Genomic DNA, 16,988 nt, shown 5'->3' on the forward strand with positions numbered 1-16,988 from the left:
TAGTAGCCTCTTACAAATGAAGAAAATGTAGCTTAGAGAGGTGAAGTAACTGGACTCAAATTACTTGGCAAATAATTTCTGTGTTTTTGTGAGGGTTTTTTTACATAGTATATTCAAGTGGAATAAGTTATTAGCATACAGAAAGGCATATAACAATTGTTTCTTAAATGACTACATCATTGAAATAAAGCAGTAGAGTCAAGACTAAAACCCAGATCTGCTGATTTCAAAGCCAGTGATTTTAAATTCTACACAATCTTTGCTCCCTGATTATGTTTTAAATTAGGCTTTTTTGAGTTATATTTCTGAGTTAAAATTTCAGCATATTTATAAAATAATAATAATAATTTAAAATTTTAAAAATAAATTTTGACATCAAGATTTTTGTGTGTGGCCAATAACAGAAACCCTTAACTCAAATGGGCTTAATCATTCGTGGGGCCTTCTTGGCTTATGTTACTGAAAAGTCTGCTGGCAAAACTAGTTTTGTTCTGGCTTGATGCTGGGGCTGGACAATGCCCCCAACATGCTGTTCACCATCGCTCAGCACAGTCTCCTCCAGGCTGGCTTTACTCCCAGGCTCCATCTGATATCAAAATGGCAGCCAGCCTATATCTCACCCCATTTAATTCCAACAGAAAGGAGCCCTAGTTTATGATTATCTTATAGGCCTGTCTATCAACTAATAACTATAGCCTATAGGGTTCAGAGCTCTGATTGGCAAGGTAAGAATCACCCCTTACATCCCAACCTGGCTCTAAGAGTAGGGGCCAACCAGAGTGTGTCCCTAAAGAATAAGAAATGGATATGGGCTAGGCAGCAATAATAAGTGCTTGCTGCAGGGCTCCTTATATACTCAAAGCTTCCCCATCATAGAGATCTAAATTTACGTTTTATTGCTTCCCTTCCAACTTTGGCCTAAACTATTATTATTATTTCTCCAGTCCTTTGCGAATACTCAGAAATATGTATACACAAACAGTACACACACATACAAACACACACACACACAAACACACACACACACACAAACACACACACATCCCTCTGCCTACTGCTATTCTAATTTTCCTAAATACCACTTATCTCCTGGAGCAGCTAGCACCCTCCAGGGACAACACTGCACCACAGTGCTGGACTCAGACCACCTTGATTTTTAGCTCAGGTCTGCCCAAAATTGTAAGACCTTGAGGAAGTAACTTAACCTTTGAAAGCCTTGATATCCTCATCTGAAAATGTAATCACATCTCAGTTAATTCATAGAGTTGCTGTGAGGATCCATGAAAGGATGCATACAACACACTAAGTTCTGGGTCTAAACTCACAGTATTTGCTAGCTAGTATGGGTGGTGGGTCATGCAGGCCACCCTCTTAGTCCTCCTTTCTCTAGAGAGCCTAATTTCTCGGAACAAACTGACCTAAACTGCCCTTATTTGAGCTTCCGCAGGACTCAGAAGCTGATGCAGTGTTTATTGGCCCTGAGGTTGGTTATCTGACTTCCAATAGTCAGATCCCTATGTGGTTGTCCCCATTCCCATGCTGAAATTCTAACCTCTCCTGAAATGTCTTTCACAGTGGACACGGAGTCACACAGACCAGGGTCTACGTCCCAGCTTTGCCACTTACTAGTAATTTGTGACCTTGGACAAATTATTTAACTTATATGAACTTCAGTTTTCTCCTTTGCAAAATACAGTTAATGTCAAACATAAACAAGGCAATATAAATACAATACTATAGTATGGTTCTAGACACAGAGTAGGTACTTAATAATGGCAGCCATTATTTTATGTTACCTGTATTTTTAACCTGTTTCAATTTTTCACCTTAGTTGTCCTAAGAGGTGATCATAGGATGAGTTTAAATGATTTAAAGTCCCATCTTTCCTATGCTTGATAGGATTAATCCCCAGACCTATTTTGCAAATACCATTAGTCTAGATGTTCATATCGAAGTAGAAGGCACACCCAGATTTTGACTAAGAAAATGTCAGCAGTCAAATTCAAAGCAAGGATAATAACAGGGAACTAAGAAAGGCTGGTTCCTACTGTGAACTGAAAATGCACTGGACATTAATTTGATCTCATATCTCATCTGGTCTCCCAACAACCACCCCCAATACATAGTGGTTTAAAACAATGGCCATGTAATATTGTCATAATTTGGTGGTTTGACTAAAGTTTCTCTGGTGGTTTTATTTAGGTTCATTCATGCAACTGTATTCAACTAGATGGGCAGGTATGCTGAATATTCAACATGCCTCCAATGTCCTTCAGACACTACTGGCTGTCAGCTGGAGCCCCTTGGTTCTCTTCCATGTGTTCACTCCTGTAAGCCAAACTGGCTTTCTTTTAACGTGGTGGTCTCAGGGCAGAGTGCCAATGGGGCAGTCTGCAATGGGCTAGTGCCTATCGAGCCTCAGCTTGTGCAGCTTATCCCAGTGAACAGTGATGTTCCATTGGCCAAAGCAAATCACATGACCAAGGCCAGCATTCACCTGGACAGGGACTTAGACTCTGTCTCTTTTATTAAAATGTATTTTATTTATTTTTTACAGAGAGGAAGGGAGAGAGATAGAGAGTTAGAAACATCGATCAGCTGCCTCCTGCACACCCCCCAGTGGGGATGTGCCAGCAACCAAGGTACATGCCCTTGACCGGAATCTAACCTGGGACCTTTCAGTCCTCAGGCCAACGCTCTATCCATTGAGCCAAACCGGTTAGGGCTAGAGTGACTCTGTCTCTTAATAAGAGGTGAAGCAAAGAATGTGGCTGTTTGTAACCTGTCACTGAGACTTGTAATAGAGCAATATGTGAAAACCAAGAGGCAGAGTTAAGAATCAGATTCAGGTCTGAATGCCCCTCTACTCCCAGTTGACCACAATGTCTCAGAATAGCCCAAGAATGATGAATTTCCATAATCACTTAGATGTATGCTTTTCATCTTGTAACACACACTGGCAGTGTTTCTCAACCTTCCTAATGCCACGACCCTTTAATACAGTTCCTCATGTTGTGGTGACTCCCAACCATAAAATTATTTTCGTTGCTACTTCATAACTGTAATTTTGCTACTGTTATGAATCGAAATGTAAATATCTGATATGCAGGATGTATTTTCAGGGGTCGCAACCCACAGGTTGAGAATCGCTGCATTAGAGTCTCTACCACATAGCTGGCATGGCTTCTAGCTCTGGGGTAGAGCATTGTACAAGACAACCAAAGACTCTGCCTTCGGAAAGCTAAGAATACGTAATAATGTCAGAGTAATGGGATGAGGGTAACGGAAGGAGGGGGAAACGTTTAGATTGATTTGTCAGGAAAGGTCTCTATTGGGAAGCCTGAAACAAGAATGGGGAGATGAAGGCACAAAGGGTCCAAGAAATGTAAAATCCCCAGGAACTAAAAAGCTTGGTGTTGGGAGGACAGAAATAAACCACTGTGGCTAGAGCAGAGAGAGCAAGAGATAGGCTGTAGGGGGGAGCACTGTGAGTGGTGGGAAGAAACGAGCTTATGGGAACTCAGAGGCCATAGAAAGCTGCTTAGATTTTATTTGAATTGAAACAGGAAACAATTGGAGCACCCTGAGCAGGGGGTTGATGTGATCTAATTTATGTCTGACCTTGGAAAAACTTGATAAGACACCGAATTTCTAGCTGCTATGAAGTATGTAGATTACAGAGCAGCAAGCCAGGAAGCGAGCTCAGCTGGAGGGCTATATGCCTGGAGTGACAATGGCCTTGGAGGGAAGAGGAGGTTCTGCCTTATGCTTTGGTATGTGGGCTAATAAGACTTTTTGGTGGATTTCTCATGGGATGGAGGTTAGTAAAGATAGACTACTACAAACAAGAGTTGAGAATATCAGCAAATGCCACTCACTGGGGCCAGAAAGGGTGAGTCTACTTCGTTATGAGATCGAATGTCTTTGTTTTGCCTTGTTTTCAAAGAGCATGAATAGGAGTCTTTTTTATTATTATTTTCAAACTCACACAGGTGTGGTAGGTGACAAGGACAAATACTTTAATGATGGGCAAAGGGAGGAGCAGGAAGTTGGAAATGCATACTTACTGGTTGCTGAGAATGCTTTATATCCATTATTCCCAATCATGTTCTCTGATTAGAATGCAGGCATTCGCCTGTAAACTAATAGGTAATCAAATCTAATAATGAGAAAAGAAGAGCTGTTTATATGGATACTTAGTGGATGATACATCCAAATATAGTACAATAATCATGGAAACAGTATGATTACTCAATAAAATTGAGACATAGTAGCTTCTCCCAATCTCCTTTCCAATTCTTTATCTCCCCAGACCTCTACTCAGTCATTTTCTGATGCACGTTGTCCCATGAGTGGAGTGAACATCTAGCCTTTTATGTACACTTCTTATTCTCAAAATATCTAAATCAACCCACATCATTCAGGAGGCAACCGCATCTTGTCAAGGCAGCAGACCTAGATCCCCATCCTGCCTCATAAATTACACCCTGAGACTTAATTCCCTGTTGTCTGCATATTTTTTCCCGCATAAAGCTCCCCCAAACAATAAATCATCTTTCTGTCTTGCCCATCATGTATGGGTTCATTACTTCACACATCATAATTATAATCAACGAACAAAACTCAGGAAAAAAAATCTGAACAATGAAATGGCACTTTTTTTTCTTAACGTCAGTGCAACTCTGTATGATTAAAGCTTGTAATAATATAGATGGGTGCTTTGGATAATTTCCATGTAGCTCTTCTAAATTTTGCAGATATTCTTAACAGGTCCAACTACCTAAGGAGGAAAAAAATAGCTCTTTTTGCCTTTAAGACTTTGAAGTCTGATTTTTTAAGTGCACAGATAACTTTAATGCCTAAATTGAAAAATGAGATGAATATCCGTAGGGAAAGAGGAGCTTATTACTGCCTCCCTGAAGTTCATCAAATGTTGTCACATATTTCTCTAACATTTTTGACTTGGTTAAGTGCAAATTTAGGTGAACACGCTCTTTTTCCCAGGGTTCATGGCAACAGAAATATAATATGTATTTTATGATTAATGAGTGTAGCTCTCTAACCTCCGCAATCTTAAGCAAATGGTGCTTCTTGGAGGCAGAGGACTGGGCAAAAGGACCTCCCATTTCCATTATTTCATGGTCTGGTTGCCACTAACTTTCTAAGTGTTTACTTCACACTCCTGCTTGGGCATATCTGTGGCACAGAATGAGTTGAAATCTCCATTCTAAGAATTTAAATCCTCAACAATAGTGCACGTCCCCCTCCATAACTATGGAGAACATGTAAACTAAGCATTAAGCAAATGGGTGAATGTTAATAAAGCTCAGCTTTAGTCGCATCAATTAAGTTATTATATCAGCTGGAAAATCAATGTGACAGTTCACATGATAACGGAAACACAGCTATGAATTTAAGTCCAAATTCTTGTTCAGTGTGTGGTTTTTGACAGCACGGTCTCACTCATTGATAGTAGACCAGATCCCCTTGCCAATCTCACTTTTTATTTCATGGTTATCATGAAAGACATGTCATGTGACTTGTGGCTCTCAGGGAAACACTGGCAGTAGCTCTTACGCCATGATGAAACCTGTATAGACTATGGAGCTTCTGAAAAGTTGACCTTAAATACCAGACTGTCTCTAAGAGGGCTGACTATGAAAAATGTGAACATCAACCAATAAAAAGAAAACTATGAACATCTTACTACTTTATTATAAAATACTCCCCTAAGTCTTTGTCTCCTATTTGCTACGTGAGTATGAAGTTTAATTACTTTATGCCTCAGTTAACTTATTTGCTAAATTATGGGGTTGTAGTAAGGATTCAATGAGTTAACACTTGCAACATGCTTAGGGTGGTATTTGGTAAGTGTTAAGTATTAGCGCTGTTGGAGCTGCTGTAATTATTATTATTTCTTCATCTAGTGAGCTTTTATTCATCCTTTCTGGCTCAGCTATTTAAGCTCTCCTCTTGAATTCTGTTTTAAATAAATTCTAAAAACAAGCTGAAAACTGACTGGATATTTGATCATATTAAGCAATTACCATTATTAATTACCCAAGCTGTGATAATGCTTATTTTTAAAAGTCCTTTCCTTTTGAAGATATATACTAAAATAGTCACAAATGACATGTCTGGGATTTTTTTCAAAATAATCTTGGGTGGGTGGAAATTTAGATAAAACAAGATAGAGTAAGAGTTGAAGATTGTTAAAAAAGAATAAAAAAAATAAAAATAAAAATAAAAGAGTTGAAGATTGTTGGGGTTAAATGTAGGTTTGTGCCGAAGTTGTACTTTAAGTGTGTTTACTATTTCTTAATTATGCAAATAAGCTAAAGGTGAATAATTCCCTCTGTGGCAAAAGATGGAATTATATTTCTTTTGTCTCCCCTAAGATTGACAACTGTGAGCTTTTTTTTTTTTTTGTTATGTGTGAGAGCAGATATATTTCTTTGGACAATGTAAGTGTTTATTCATTATTTATGGATTATATCCCTTATATAGGATATACATAGGTTGTAACACATACTTTCAATGGTTAATTAATCAGCCAAAAAACAGAGTTATTGTATGTATTTTGTAGTAACTGTAACACTAATAATCATATTAATAATAGCTAATACTTAATGAATGCTTATTTCCTTGCCACTATGAATGTTAATTTATGTAGTGTTACTTCACTTATTTTTTGCAGAACGTTATGGGGTGAGGCACATGTTCTAAAACATCACAGTGATGCAATTATCAACATGGAAGCTTAGTGGGGTGAAGGACTTTACTCATGATCACATGGTCAACAGCAAAGCCAAGGCTAGCCCCAGATCTTCCAGACTTCAAAACCCAAGTCCTTAACCTCCGCCATCTGGCACTTTTCCTTATGGGTCAGATACAGTGGGTGACTCAAAATAAGAATAAAGTATGACCCCTTTCCACAAGAAGCATTATAAAGACCTGAAAGTAAGTCAAATGGCTACAGATAGATGGATGGGAGCAGAAAAGATTTCCTGGACAATGAGATAATCACTGGCTAGATTACTGAGTTCAGACAAGTGTGAGAACAGTCAAGACAGGAAAACAAGACAACCAAAAGCCTAGAGCAAAGATTCCTACCCAGTGGTCCAGCCAAACCTTTTGTTTGATCTGCATATGGTTCAAAATATTTTGAAGAACTTGCCAACATTCCAAACTCATAAGACGCCACATATAAATCTATATTTCTGGTGTTTAAAATAAATCAGAAGGTTTGCCAACGCTGGGGTCATGTTTCTACATAGTCATTAGAAGTTCTGAGTCAGGGGACAGGTTTGCTGAATCCAATGTTTTGGGGAGTATCACAGAGCCTCCATTTAAGATAGAAGATGCTAGAATCAGAAATGCTTTTTACATCTGGGTCAAAATAATGAGGTCCTGGTCATCTTAGAGGCAAAGGGAATAGAATGAACGGGGGAAAAGGGGACTCATGAATAGAAGTGGCAACATAACTTAGTGACAGGATGACTTATGGAGAAAAGGTATGTGACTTATACCAAGTCATAACTGGTCAGGTTATTTAACCTCCATGACTGGAAGACTGAGAGGTTGTGGGAGAGACCTTTGCTGCATCAGGATCATTAGAAACCTGGAGAAATATTGGTTTTATATTGGAATATATTGGAAGATGGTGACACTAGTGATCAGCACAGAAAATTGTTTAAAATCAACAACCATGTGGAATCCATATTGATGTCTTGTAGATACCTAGAGATAAGGAAACAGCACTTGTGTAAGAGGCAGGACATGTAGATAGTGGAAAACTGTTCAGTTCTAGACTGACTGCTTCCAAAGACACAAGACCCAGAGATGCTTGTCCTCTGTCCAGGGAAGAATTGTACAGTGAGGTCAGAGGAAAGCGATATATAACGAGCCATAGATGCTCATGACCAGTGTCCACCTGATGAAGCCAGAGCAAAGGAATTATTATGTGCCCAAAGGAAATTTCTTGAAAGTATCACATCTTGAACCATATCAGGAAGAAAGAGTGGTTACAGCACAAGAATGCAGAAGCAAGAGAAGAAAGTTTGTACTGATTCAACCAGTATTTGATGAGTGCCTGCTAAGTGAAAAACACACACAGTGTGTCTTTCCATTGCTTTATTCTTCCTCGTAACACTTGGCAATGCCAGATACAACGTGGTGCATTATGTATGTGCTTACTTGCTTGATTTCTGTCTCCCTCTGGACCACGCAAGCTCCCTGAGGGCAGGGACTTCATCTCTTGTTTACCAGGATATCCCCAAAGCTTAGAACCTTCTGGAAGCACAGTAAGTTCTCAGTAAATGTTGTTGGAAAGTGTGCGTCCTTACCAAGCTCACAGCCCAAGGTGGGCAGAGAACTGAACAGTGTGAGTGTACGCGGGCAGGAGAGCACGGAGATAAGGCCCTGGCACACCCACAGAAATAAGAGCTGTTACAACACCCCTGCCTCACAGAAGGAGAAACACGGGAGTTTATTCTCTTTGCATGATTGCTAACCAGATTGCTCTGAAAGGCATGCAACCCAAAGCGAAAAGGAGGAGGAAATTGCTTCATTTTTCCTTTTCTCTCCAGCTAACACACATCTTCTACAAAGAAACGTGCCGCACACAATTTAGTGGTCCCTGGTGCCACCTAAATGGGGGTGGGGAGCAACAAGCTGGAGGTGAGAGTGACCACATCATTCCCAGGCTGCACAGGGTCATTTCAACCTTGGTGACTTAAGACACTGGATGAGATTTTAAAGTGTACGTATGTGTGCATGTGTGTGTGTGCGTGTGTGTTCACTGAGAGTGAGTTCCCACCCTCGTGAAGAGCATCAGCGGACAGCTTCTACCCACCTCACCTCTGCCCGCCACACTGGGCAGCAAGGAAAACGCCAGAACACACCTCATCCAAAGGCTTCTGTGGCAAAGCAGCAAGAACCTGTCGGCGATGCTGACTTCTCCACGGGGGAAAGGACCTAAATTAGACTTCTATAAAAAGAATATCACATATTTATTTCCACAATAACACCCGGGAAAAACGTTAGTCAAGAAGCAAGCAATTGGGTGAATAAATAAGCTTGTCTTTGTTCTCATCAATTAAGTTATTACATCAGTTGGAAAACCAGTGAATTATAATACAGATGTTTAATGAAACACTGCTGAGCCTATAAGTCAAACTCCTATTTTGTGGTGTGATTTTGGCTGCATGGTTTTGTGTGTGTTAAACCGTATTTATTAGCTGATACCCATTATTATTTTGAGCAAGGTATAATTCAGTTGTCAGGCTCCATCGCAGGCAAGGAGATTTAATCAGTAAGCGCTGCGTTGCTACTGAGTATAAAACAATGTGGGCTTCGGGAAGCAATCACGGCAGTGTGAAAAAATGGGATTAATTAGTATTGTATAAGAACAGGCAGCGTGCTCATTAAAACCTTGTGAGGTGGCTCTTGATAAACTGCCACTTGATAGGGCCGCATTAATGTGACAAGGCAAAGACTTCATTTCCAAATCCTTCCCGATTGTATCTCGCTTTTAAGTTACCTGGGATGACCCTCCTTGGCATTCCGAATGCCAAGATCAAAATGACTCCCAGGCCCGGGCTGGGGAGCCGCCTGCACCCGGGACGCCCAGTGTGGACAGGGAGGCGGCAGAGACAACTTTTTTTTGAAACTCGCAGTCAAACACGAATCAATATCTGTAAATGAGGCCGCACCCCGGGTGGCGGTTTTGCATTCGCACTCGGCAGGTCGGGCCAAAACTAATTTGACGATTGGCAACCCACCTTAATGAAGGCCACACACAGATGCCCTGTCTGTTTGTTTACCTGGTGCGGGTGGTGGTGGAGATGTCCAGGCAGAGGAAGCAGGGACTGCAGAGAGCAGTGGGCAGGTGGGGGACTGCTGGAGGGAAGGAGGAGAAAGGCAGGAACCTGGAGAGGGAGGGCCTGCTCCCGCCAGCACCCCTCAGTGCCATGAAGGATGCTTCTGGCTTCCCAAATGCCTCTCTTAGTCCCTAAAATGCATAGGTATGGTTTTGTTTCGTTTTCACAGTGGAAGCATCTGCACATGAAAAGAAGCCCTGTGAGCACGGTGTTCTTTAAGTAAGGAGTATTGTTGGATGTACTTTAGACAGGTTTCCCTCATGGGCGTCCAATTTGATTGTCTTTCAAACCTGCAGCTTTCTGGGTGGTGTCTTCTCGCTGAAGTCATTTTGCAGGGAGGGGGGGGGGGCAGGGAGGGGAAGGGCTCTGCAGAAATGATTTCTGAACAGTTCACTGGGTTCATAGTTCCCTGGAAGGATGTCTCAGGCTGCTGGCTTTAGCTATCAGGGCTTGTAAGGCGACTCTCGACATAGAACAGGTATTTGTTAGGAGGTATATTTCTAGGACCAAAAAGGCTGTTCAGAACGCCCCACCCTCGCCACACAACTACCATATATATAAAACCTCACTGGCAGATTAAAAGAATGCTTTCTACCGTGAAGCTCAAGTATCCGCTCACAATGATAGCTTGTTTGCAATTGAAGTTGGGTAATTCCACTGCAGTCTGCAGACTCAAGGCAGAATTCAGACTCCCTGAGCAGGTCAGGTGGGATTAAGTATACTGCTTTATCCAGTGATGTGCTGCAATCCTGTTCATTTAAACCCTAACATCTCACTGTTGTGGTCCGAGCTGCATGATGTAATGCAATATGACAGCCATTGAATTAATAGAAAATGGAATTCGGCTCTCAAAATTTCACACAAAATAAAGGCACAGAGACAGACAAAACAAAAAGGAGAAAGACAGACAAGGAAACACCTTTAATGTGATTTCCGTGGCCGCGTGAGCCTGCCTCTATGGGAAAGCATCTGGAGTATTACACAGCCCCGCCGTCCTATTTATTCCTCGGAAAGACCACGTGGTGAGCATGTTCCTATTTTGTTTCCTTTATTTCAGCAAGTGAATTGAGTGGAGGTGATATGCTGGATGCTGCGAAGGTGCACACATCCCCATTTATGCATAACGCAGTGAGAGGAAATGCCCTGCCCCCTCGGCTGGATGAGCGCCTCCTGCGAAGGCCCACGCACCCCTTCAGCCAGTGGCCTGATTTATAAGCCTGCTGTGGGAGAGAGGTGAGCTGGGTAATTTAAATCACTAGACCTCGCTAATGAACTGGGCCAGAGAGAAAGCACTTTCCACTGTTCAGGCTCCATTTCACCTTCCTCATGTCCCACGTACTTTATCTCCAAGTTTCTACATTATTTATATAAAAAGGGAAATGGTTCTCTCAGAGGAAAAGGAGTGAGCAAAGGCTCGATGCTGCTAAAGGAGCTGCCACAACTCACTGCCACTCGGCACCCTCGCGCAGGGCAACACAAAGAGGGTTCCTGGATTTGGCAAATAAAAATACCGGATGCCCAGTTCAATTTGAATATGACATGAGCAATAAATAATGCAACATTTCAGACCTATTTATACTATACGCTATTTGTTTAATCTGAACCTCAAATTGATCTGGGCACCCTGTATTTTACCTGGGAAAGGAGGCCTTCCTAATCCCAGGGACGGCCTAGGTGCGATGTCAGGGGGGAAACGCACCAGGAGCCTGGGAAACTGGCCGCACGTAGAAGCCTTCTGGGCCCCGTGCTTCTCGGTGGAGCGTTTTTATTCAGCAGATTACTGTAGGCTTCGCCGAGCTTTGAAATAAATGATCGGTCACTTTTCCCACACGGGTAAGCAAGCTTTAAATGATGTTGCCTCCATGGTAACCTCAACAAGACTTTCCTGCTGTTGCATTTTGTATAAAGAAAATACACACCAGTTCTCAAACCTACAAACTCCTGGAACCGCCCAATCAACACCACCAATATCTTCCTCTCTCTCCATAGACTGCAGATTCAAAAACAGGGATCTCATCGTCTATCCAAAGGAACTGAAGACAGGTATTCACACCAACATCTGTGCTAACAAACACATGTGCTCACTTGTCCATAGTAGCTCTATTCACAACAACCAAAGGCGGAAACGAGCAAAAGGGCCATCAGCTGATGAATGGAAACTGTGGTCTCTACTTACAATGGGAGATGATCCAGCCATTAAAAGTAACACATGAGCCTTGAAAACACTGTGCCCAGTAAGAGAAAGCAGACACAAAAGGTCGCATCCCCTATGATTCCATTTCTATGAAACATCCAGAATAGGTAAGTCTATAGAAACATAAAGCAAGTGAGTGGTTGCCCATAGCCAGGAAGGAGGGGCCGGGAGGGGAGGACAGGGGAGTGACTGCTAATAGATGCAAGTCTCCTGTTGGGGTGAGAAGGATGTTTTGGAACTAAACGGTGGTACCCTAGCCGATTTGGCTCAGTGGATAGAGTGTCGGCCCCTGTGGACTGAAGGGCCCTGGGTTAGATTCTGGCTAGGGCACGTACCTGGGTTGCAGGCTCCTCCCCATCCGGGCCCTGGTCAGGGCTCATGCAGGAGGCAACCAGTCGATGCATTTCTCTCACATCGGTGTTTCTCTCTGTCTTTCCCTCTCTCTGAAAATCAATGAAAAAATATATATACACTGAGTGGCCATATTATTATGACCACCCCAACAGTACAATGAAGTGAATTAGTTATGCAAATAATAATGATAATAATAAAACCTTGAGAGTATTTGCTTAGAAAGTTTTCAATATTCAGTATTTTTGGAAATGTCAATGAAGTACTGATGGGGTGATCATCTGGCCACTCAGTGTATATATCCTTGGGTGAGTATTTAAATAAATGAATGAATAAATAAATAAATAAATAAATAAATAAATAAAGGTGGTGTTGCCCAGCATTGTCAGTGTATTAAATGCCAGTCAATTGTTCACTTTAAAATGATTAATTTTACATTATGTCAATGACACCTCCACAAAAAGAAACAAATAAAGGACCAAACAAAAAATCACTGATCTTAATGAGCAAATGGAGTTTGCTACTCTCTCTCTGAACTCCTTTCGGATTTATTACCAGCTACAGAAAGGCCTTCTCATTCCATAAAGGGTATCAGCTGAGAGACATTGCCACATAAGGAATTAGCTCAACTAAGCTGAATGGAGACCCTTAGGAAAGAGTCACAGGTAAGCTATGCCGGGCCTTTGTGTAAATTAGGAAAAGGTGCCCCATCTGGGGCTGCTTGATGAGCTGAGCCCCGCCTACCACCCGGGCAGGGCGCCTATGGGCAGTCCCAGCCTTTGCCCTCATAGGCAGCACCCTTGCCTGCAATAGGCCATGTACTGTATGGTATTATAATGGATCTTATGGGACTTCAAGGTAATAATTCAATAGTCCTGCTGAAGAGCCAGACTTATTGGGTCCCTTGTCAGCTCTGTGACCTTAGGCCAGTGGTCGGCAAACTCATTAGTCAACAGAGCCAAATATCAACAGTACAATGATTGAAATTTCTTTTGAGAGCCAAATTTTTTAAACTTAAATTATATAGGTAGGTACATTGTTATTAACTTAATTAGGGTACTCCTAAGGCTTAGCAAGAGCCACACTCAAGGGGCCAAAGAGCCAGATGTGGCTCACAAGCCACAGTTTGCCGACCACGGCCTTAGGCAATTCTTTAACCCCTGTGACCTCAGTTATTTTTTTTTTTAACCTTTAAACAGGGATAATAATATCTGCCTCCCAGAGCTGTGGGGGGTGGGGCAGAATGGTTGTCTGTTTAAAGCATTGAGCACAGTATCTGACACCCACCAGATTGGCTAAAATTAAAGACCGGCCATCGTAAAGGCTGATGACATTGAGGGACAACTGGGCCCTTTCACGTGTCTGATAGTAGTGTCACCGCACCCATGTCACTGCTATGGAAAACCATTCAGCACTTTCTCATAAAGTTAAATCCATCTATGTTATGACTCAGCAATTCCACCCCTTGGTCTTTACCCAAAAGAAATTAAAGCTTATGTTTATAAAAAGACATGTACAAGAATGGGCACTGCTGCTTACTCACACTAGAAAAAAAATACATGGAAGCAACCCAAGTATCCATCAGCAGCAGACTGGATAAATATAGTGTGTGTTCATATAATGGAATAATACTCAGCAATAAAAAGGAATGAACTATGGATACACAGAGAAACTTGGAGGAATTTCAGAAATATTATGCTCAGCAAAAGAATCCACCCAGCTCCTGAACAAGATGTGCTTCATCATTCTATTTGTAATGAACTTCAAAAACAGACAAACTAACTTATGGGGCTAGAAATCCGAGTAGTCTTTGCCTGGGGGCAGGGGGGATTCGGGGGGGGGGGGGGGGACGTGCAGAGAATGTTCTAAAGGATTTGGAAAAGGTTTTCTGTAAACGGCCAGATACTAAATATTTTACTAATACTTTAGCCTTTGTGGTCCACATAAAATCTTTGCTGTATATTATTTTTTGTTTGTTTAATTTTTTAATAATCTTTAAAAATGTTAAAACCATTCTTGGCTCACAGACCACATGAGAACTCCCCCAGGCTGGATTTGGCCCAGGGGCTGCAGGCTAGCCACCTCTGCTCTGTAAAGTGTGTTGGTTACCCAGATGTACACATTTGTCAGAACTCATTGAACAACACACTTAAACCTATGCAGTTTACTTTATGTAAGCACTTCTTAATAAAATAGAGAACAGTGCCAGGTAGTTGAGTTAATACTCAAACATTAGCTTATATTATCCTGGCTTCACATAAATGATATACTGCTTTAGTTTTAATTATAACCAAGAAATGATCATTCTTTCACATTGCATAACAGACTCAAGCCATATATTTAAAGCCTCCATTATAATTCCCTCACTCCCTACCACTACCTACATATACATCTCCATTCCCCTTCCTGCAAAGAGAATTTGATTTTCTAGTTGCCACATCTCAAACGCAGGAACACTCCAATCCAGAAGATACATTCTCAGACCTCTCAGGGTCTTTGAAATTTAGTCAGAGAAACAGGAATCTGTAAAGACCAAACAGTCCCTCTCACCTGGGCACCAGCCCGCCTTCCACAAGCCCAGCTTGCCTTTGATGAGTGTACCACACGCTTCCCATTTAGAGCTCTTACCAATGGCAGCACTGAGAAGAGAACATCTTTGAAGGAGCGGTCCTTGCATCGAAAAGCTACCAGATAAGACTTGGAAGCATTTCCAAAGGAGAAGACCTGGTATCCAGAATATTTTCTGCACATTCTTACTGACTTATGTACATAGCGGCATCACTTTCAGTCATGCTGAAGAATACTCTGCGCAGAATCACCGATTCAAAACTGCTGAGCAAAGCAGGATAGAGAGGATCATGAGGAAAGTCCCACAAAGTGGAGAGCTCTCATCTTTTCCAGTAAGAGAAGCCCTGGTACTGGTGGTGATAGAAAATAAAAAAGCACTTTGCTAATTAAACCCATAGTAGGACATCGCAGTGTGGCCACCACAAACCAAATTATAAAACTCTTTCTTAAAATTCCCATCAGAACCTAAGCTGAGACTGTGGTGGGTCCACTGTTTATAGCTAGATTTGCTTCCTCTGATGAAATTATCTATCTCTCTTTTGCTTACTCTCTCACTTTATTCATTCAATTATATATAATAGTAGAGGCCTGGTGCACAAAATTCATGCACGGGGGTTGGGGGGGGGTGTCCCTCAGCCCGGCCTGCACCCTCTCCAATCTGGGACCCCTTGAGGGATGTCCGACTGCCAGTTATCCCTCTCACAATCCAGGACTGCTGGCTCCTAACCACTCGCCTGCCTGCCAGCCTGATTGCCCCCTGGCCACTCACCTGCCAGCCTGATTGATGCCTAACTGCTCCCCTGCCAGCCTGATTGCCCCCAACTGCCCTTCCCTGCTGGCCTGATCGCCCCCAACTGCCCTCCCCACTGGTGCACAAATTCATGCACTGGGCCTCTAATCTATCTATCTATATATATGTATATACACACATATATATGTGCCTAAGTGACCGTCTGACCGTTCAACCATCCTACTGGTAGCTATGATGCGCAATGACCACCAAGGGGCAGATGCTCCAACAGGTAGCTATGACATGCACTGACCATCAAGGGACAGATGCTCAACACAGGAGCTGCTGAGCTACAGTGACTTGGCAGCTGTGGTTCTCAGTTGACACACCAGAACCAGAGAGGAGGGAGCCTGATTCCGGGGTGCATCACCCAAGAACTGCCCTCTCGTAATCCGGACCCCTCAGGGAATGTCAGAGAGCCAGTTTCTGCCCGATCACCACAGGCCAAGCCAAAGGACCCCGCTGGTACACGAATCTGTGCACCGAGCCTCTAGTATACATATACAGTGGGGCCTTGACTTACGAGTGTCCCGACTAACGAGTTTTTCGAGATACGAGCCATCTCTCAGCCAATTTTTTGCTTTGAGTTTCGAGCTAAAATTTGGGTTACGAGCCAGCTTCAGATACCCCACCGCTAGTTGGCGCAGCGAACGTCACAGTGAATGCCACAACATCAGCCCAGCATCACGTGTCTCACTCGTTCACTTTTTGATTTGACATACAAGTAATTTGAGTTACGAGCTCCGTCAAGGAACGAATTAAACTTGTAAGTCAAGGCCCCTCTGTAAATAGATAATTGGGATGAAAAGAAATAAACTATGCCCTAACTGGTTTGGCTCAGAGGATAGAACGCCGGCCTGCAGACTCAAGAAATAAACTGCCTATTTAATGCAAATAATTTAATTGTATTGAACAATACTTTTTATTTTTATTTATATCTATACTAGAAGCCCATTGCACAAAGATTCTCGCAATAGGTTTTCCTTCCCATGGCTGCTGGCACCCAGGACCCAGGCCTTTTGTCCAGCCACAGTGAGGCTTGGCTTCTCTGCTGTGGCCACAGCGAGGCTTGGCTTCTCTGCTAGTCTTTCTTCAGACTTCAGTCTTCAGTCTTCACTCCAGCCAGAGCCTTCAGTCTTCACTCCGTGCCTGCGTATGCAAATTATCCGCCATCTTTGTTGGGTTAATTTGCATAGTTGCTCTG

The sequence above is a fragment of the Myotis yumanensis genome, unplaced genomic scaffold (genome assembly GCF_028538775.1).
Source record: "Myotis yumanensis isolate MYYU_CA2020_CCGP unplaced genomic scaffold, mMyoYum1.0.hap1 SCAF_7, whole genome shotgun sequence".
Classification (NCBI taxonomy): domain Eukaryota; kingdom Metazoa; phylum Chordata; class Mammalia; order Chiroptera; family Vespertilionidae; genus Myotis; species Myotis yumanensis.